The following is a 6,506-nucleotide window of genomic DNA, read 5'->3' on the forward strand; positions in this document are numbered from 1 at the left end:
CAACCCTTGCCCCCCACCCACATCCCTGCCTTACGTCCTGTACCCTATAGTGGGTCTTCTGTCCACTGATCTCTGGTCTGTTCTCTATCTCCTGTGAGGAGTGTGTCTACTCTCCGAACAGGGATTTTGGATTTTATCATAATGGCTGTTCAGCAACCTGCCTCCGTTCAGTTCAGTTCAGTTCAGTTCAGTCGCTCAGTCGTGGCCAACTCTTTGCGACCCCATGAACCGCAGCACACCAGACTTCCCTGTCCGTCACCAACTCCCGGAGTTTACTCAAACTCATGCCCATCGAGTCGGTGATGCCATCCAGCCATCTCATCCTCTGTCGTCCCCTTCTCCTCCTGCCCCCAATCCCTCCCAGCATCAGGGTCTTTTCCAATGAGTCAGCTCTTCACATCAGGTGGCCAAAGTATTGGAGTTTCAGCTTCAACATCAGTCCTTCCAATGAACACCCAGGACTGATCTCCTTTAGGATGGACTGCCTCCGTAACTAGTATCATTGTTCATGAAACTCCAAAGCATCAGTTTCATTTGAAGACTGATCCATCCCCTGATCCCGGTGCAGCCAAATAAATATTTCTTTAAAAATAAAAAATAAAGCCTACTTACCAAAGTCTACTTCCTCCCTTTTTCTGAAGTGAAACAAAAGTTCTATTTTAGACTAATAAGCAGCCTCAGAGAGGGTGTGAAGATGTAAGGGAAATTCTCTCTTAATGAATATGCTTTGTAATTAAATAAAAAGGAGCCATTTTCCAAAATAGTTTTTTCCACCCAAACTAAAAATTAGATACAGTGAAAGATATAAATAAGACACTTAATGTTAAAAATATGTCTGTATAATGAACAGCAAAAATGGTGGAGTATTTATACTGTTTTTAACTAATATAGTATAAAAATTAAACAATTATTAAAGGCTCAAAAAGACTTTTTTAAATGAATTTATTACTTTAAAAAGATAAGTGAGCCTTTTTTTTTTTTTTTGCAAATGGACTACGAATGTCACATACCAGTAGGGGGCACTAAAACATAACTGTTAAATGTGTTTAAAAAATCACGTTTGGCAACTTTAGCTCCATCAGGTTAATCAGAAATGATAGAGGGCAATGGCAAGGGAGAGAAACAGTTCAATTAGAATATCTAAGCTAGCTAGCAAATTTTCTTAGCTTAGTTTGCAGAGAGAATCCTTTTCTGTGTAAAAACTAATGTGACAGCTGTGATTAATATGTTTGGAATTAGTGAAACTGTGGACACAAAACTTCATGCTGGCTCTCTGACACCCCATAACGACTGAGGACAATTACGTATAGGGACCCTTCAGATGGAAAGAAATGGCAAGACTCAGCTGTACATGGTCTATTACATCCTGTGATGGTCTTGTTGTTCAGTCAATCAGTCGTGTCTGACTCTTTGCAATCCCACGAACTGCAGCACTAGAGGCTTCCCTGTCCATCAACAGCTCCCGGAGCTTGCTCAAACTCCTGTCCATTGAGTCTGTGATGCCATCCAACAATCTCATCCTCTGTCGTCCTCTTCTCCTCCTGCCCTCAATCTTTCTCAGCATCAGGGTCTTTTTCAATGAGTCAGTTCTTCGCATCAGGTGGCCAAAGTATTGGAGCTTCAGCATCAGTCCTTCCAATTCAGGGTCTAGAATACATAACCTTAAAATCCTGGATTGGGACTTCCCTGGTGGTCTAGTGGTTAAGACTTCACCTTCCAATACAGGGGCTTTGGGTTTGATCTCTTGTCAGGGAGCTGGGATCCCACATGCCTCATGACCAAAAACAAAACATGAAACAGAAGCAATGTTGTCACACATTCAATAAAGACTTTTTAAAAAGTGACCCACAGGGGGGAAAAAAAAACTATTAAATATTTTTTAAAAATCTTAGGTTGAAATAACTTTCAGGTAGATGGCAGTTTGGGTTTGGGCCCTTTGGCAGTCCACTTGAGTTTTGGCAAGAGTATATATGGTGGGGAATGGCCAGATGACACTCTTGGGTGTCGGGTACCTCATTGACCTGGTCAGCCTGGACCTGGAGTGACCTGCTCTTTACTGTCAGGAACAACCAACACCATGAGGTGAAGGAACATCTGGTCCCAAACAAGTGAATGCTAAGCTTCTAGGAGTGTTTATTTCCATGAGAGGGAAGAGCAAGCCCATGCATGTCTCTTTGGCTATGCTGCAGAGCTAGAGAATGTGCCCTGAATTTAGCCTGGCCTGTGGCAGTCTGGTTGTTTGTTTTGCAAATTGTAGCAGTATGGAAAGAAACTAGGAGCACAGGGGAGAAAAATTCCTATGGCACCGAATATGTTGAGATTGTTATCAAACACAGGGCCCGGCCCGGCTAGTCTCCGGTGGGGTAGGCTTGCACTCTGTCCCCGCCGAGATGTGAGAAACTCCCGGGACAAGCTAATTCAGCTGCACCAGACCCAAGATGAGAGTTTAGATCCAGACACGGGAGCAGCTGTAGTAATGTGAGCGGAGAGGAATGCCAGCGTGTATGGGGAGTGTGGATTTCAAAAGCAGGATCTCCAAAGAGTGTTTCTCTCCCCGACGAGAGGCTAGCATTAAGTCCAGAAAGGGAATCAATGACATGTTGTCATCGACCCAAACAGGTGGACGGCAGAAGCCTGGACCACGGGGATGAGAACAAGTCTGAGAGAGGAGGGTGATTGACAACTCAACTTATCAGTAGTGATTCCAAGAGGCCCAGGCTGTGGGCAGCCTGCACAGAGGTTATCTGGACCGCCAGTGTTTACAACCTGGGCGGACTGGATCCACCAGCGACGTGGGAGGCCGGCTCCAGGGAAGGCTGGTTTGGCAGGAGGATGCTTGCAGCCTCCGGGACCTGGAGGGGTTGGGGGTGCTGGGAACTCGAGTGGTTTTTATCTGGGTGTGGGAGGGAACAACTTCTTGCGTTTCTGTAGGCTCCTGAGGGGACTGCCATAGGGTCTGGTCCGTGTGTGCTCAGACTCTTAGTTGGGTCTGACTCTTTGAGACCCCATGGACTGTAGCCCTCCAGGTTCCTCTATCCATGGGATTTTCCCAGGCTTTCCGGGTGGCTGAGTTGTAAAGAACCTGCCTGCCAATGCAGGAGACATAAGAGACGTGAGTTTGATCCCTGGGTCCTGAAGATCACCTGGAGGAGGAAATGCCAACGCACTCCAGTATCCTTGCCTGGGAAATCCCTTGGCCAGAGGAGCCTGGCAGGCTACAGTCCGTAGGGTTGCACAAGATTGGATACAACTTAGCGACTACACACACATGTACAGGGTCTGGTCTATCCTTGCCTTATTCAATAGGCTGGCGTTCCCTTTCTTTCAGTGAGCCCCCTTGCACACCTTATGTGGGTGGACATGGTTGAGCCCTCCTGCACTACAGATATGAGACTCACTGGAAGGGGATTTAAGTCTTTGATGGAACTAAAACCACGCTGGATGCTATATTTCCACTCAACAGACAGCCCCTCTGAATATCTTTAAAAAGAATCTCAGAGCTTGTAAATGCATCTGCAATGCCTGGGGGTCATCCCACCTGCAGGCACTTTTATGTAATTATCTCAGTGGAGCCCCACAGCAGTAAGTGTTACCATTCCCATTACTCAGATAAGGAAACTGCCTGGAGGAGTAAGGAGTTGTTATTGAGTCGCTCAGTCATGGACTGCAGCACGCCAGGTTTCCTTGTCCATCACCATCTCCCGGAGCTTGCTCAAACTCATGTCCATTGAGTTGGTGATGCCATCCAACCATCTCATCCTCTGTCGCCCCCTTCTCCTCCTGCCTTCACTCTTTCCTAGCATCAGGGTCTTCTCCAATGAGTCAGTTCTTTAAATCAGGTGGCCAAAGTTTTGGAACTTCACCTTCAGCATCAGTCCATCCAACAAATAGAGTTGATTTCCTTTAAGGACTGAATGGTTTGATCTCCTTGCTGTCTAAGGGTCTCTGAAGAGTCTTCTCCAGCACCACAGTTGAAAAGCATCACTTCTTCAAAGTAGTGTTTGAATTTGAATGTAGTTTCTTCAAACTTCTACCACTTTTCCCTGCCATGTATTGGGTTTGTGGTAATAAGTGTTAGATCTACAAACTAAAGAAACCACATGGATTATTGGTTCAGGGCAAAGGTTCTGGAAGCAACTGCTTGGGTAGGTGTCCTTGTTAGCTAGGTGACTTTGTACAAGTTACTCAACCTCCCTGGTCCCAGTTCCCCCTCCTGTCAAAGAGTACCTCCCCTGCAGGGTTTGCGGTGGTGCAATAAGTTTATATGGTTCAGTGCTCGGAACAGAATAAGTTCTAGTGTGTGTTTTCCTCTAATGCTGACCCTGCTGCTTGTTCAGAAACCATTTGTTACCAGCATGGATTTGGTTGAGACTTCGCTCTCAAGTTAGGGCTTTATTTGTTTAACTGCATTTTTGGGTTAAGGCCCTTTAGTCCCCCAGTGGAATGTTAAAAGTCTATACTAACTGTTAGAAAAATGTAACTGATTCTTTAGTCAGTGGGTTAGTTTTCTAGGGCTCTGTGTGTATGTGTGTGCTCAGTTGCTCATTCATGTCTGACTCTTTGTGACCCCACGGATTGTCACCCACCAGGTTCCTCTGGCAAGAATACTGGAGTGGGTTGCCATCTTCTACTCCAGGGGATCTTTCTGACTCAGGGATCGAACCCATGTCTCTGTGTCTCCTGCGTTGGCAGGCAGATTCTTTACCATTACGCCATCTGGGAAGCCCCACTTTAGCCATTAGGGCCATCTTAATAATTTTTTCATCACGACCCATTTAAAAGTAATTTTTCTGTTATGACCAGTTCAAGAATTTATCAGCAAGGTTGCTAATAAAAAACTTTCACACCTCTAAAGCGTTCAGGGTTAACGTTTACATTACAAATTCTCACCTTCACTGTGTAATTTTAGCAGCTTCTTTTGTTTCTTAATTTCAGGCAGGTCCTCTTGATTTCTAATTTAAGAGGTTTCCATGGTTCTCATCAATTTTTGTTTATTAGTGAATAAATTTATTGTATGTCTTAATCGGGCTGTGAAAATAAGGTGGCATTCACAATCTTTTAATAGAATTCTGGTGTGTATACATAGGAACGTGAACGTGTGCGCCTGTGGGTGTGTGTGTGTGTACACACACACCAGAGGTTGAGACATAGTTTTATGGTACCATTGCCAAGAATAACTAATCTAGAAATAACTGCAGAATCTGATAATACAGGTGGTGTTTCTTGTTAGAAATAATTTGTCTACATGAACAGACGTGAATTCTTTTTAATTTTAAAATTGAGCATTAAAATTAAGCTACTGCCCTTTTCCTAAATTAGTGTTTTAATAGCCTTTAAAAAAATCAGATCTAGGAAAAAAGATTCTGGATTCAAAAGCCATTCTATTCCAATTCCCTTTAAGTAGAATACTTTTTGCTGTTATTGTTCTGTATGTTTTTCTTTTTTTGAAAGAGAGCTAATTTTTTAGGACAATTTTGTTTCCATGAGAAAGTCACTCATCTCCAGCTTTTATGCTTCTCAGAGACAACATCTAACCCTTATAAATACATTGTGGTGTTTGAGTGGGTTTAGTTTTTAAGAATTTCACTCCCAAAAAGAACTGCAGAAAACTAAGAATATGTTGTATCAATTCTCTCTTGCAATTGTTTTAGAAAAATTTGCTCTATTGTTGAAGTTGTGCTGTTTTCTATGATAACATTATCTGTTAAATGAAGCTGTCAGTATCATCATCAGCTAAACTACCAAAATGAGTCAGCTAACTTTATTTTTAACCGCTTTTTAATTGCCTGCTGAGACTATCAGGAATAATGTAAGAGGATTTTAAAGCCTTTATAGCAATGCTTTGGTATATCAGGCTACATAAAAAGGTGCATCAAAGGTTCAGAATTCTCAGGTCATTTCCACGAATCTTTTCTTTTAATACTCAGCTGCAGGGCATGGAGAAGTAATGAAAACCTTTGAGATTTGAGGCTTTCCCTAGATTCTTGCTATGACATTCCATGGATGTTATACATACTATCTCTGAATTTACAAAGAATCAGTTGGATTTGGGCAACCAATGTACGTAACACTTGAAACATGAAGGAGCCGTAGCAGGATTTAGAACAAATATCAGTGATTTAGAAATCATGTGTTTACCTAAGCCGAAGTCATTCGTCTAGTAACAAAAACCTACCCACGAGGTTGTACCGATGTCAAAGAACAAACATTTCATCCCTGTTTCAAAGCACTTTAAGATGTTATTTTAATCCTTACAATACCTCTTTGAGGTATGTAGGTGGCAAGTAATACCAAGATAAAAATTCAAAATGCAGAATAAATTGAACACTACTTAGTAAAAGAACTTTAGTTCATTGTGCTTTGTTGCTTTTCTGCTTTTCTTGGACAGTCCATTGGTGATTTCATTTTATCATATTTTGCAGGGTAGGACCAACAGCACGGCATACTTACTAAAACAGTTACCATGGTCTATGAGAGTCACTGTGTTTCCACAGCTTTAAAACAAT

The sequence above is a fragment of the Muntiacus reevesi genome, chromosome 11, assembly GCF_963930625.1.
Source record: "Muntiacus reevesi chromosome 11, mMunRee1.1, whole genome shotgun sequence".
Classification (NCBI taxonomy): domain Eukaryota; kingdom Metazoa; phylum Chordata; class Mammalia; order Artiodactyla; family Cervidae; genus Muntiacus; species Muntiacus reevesi.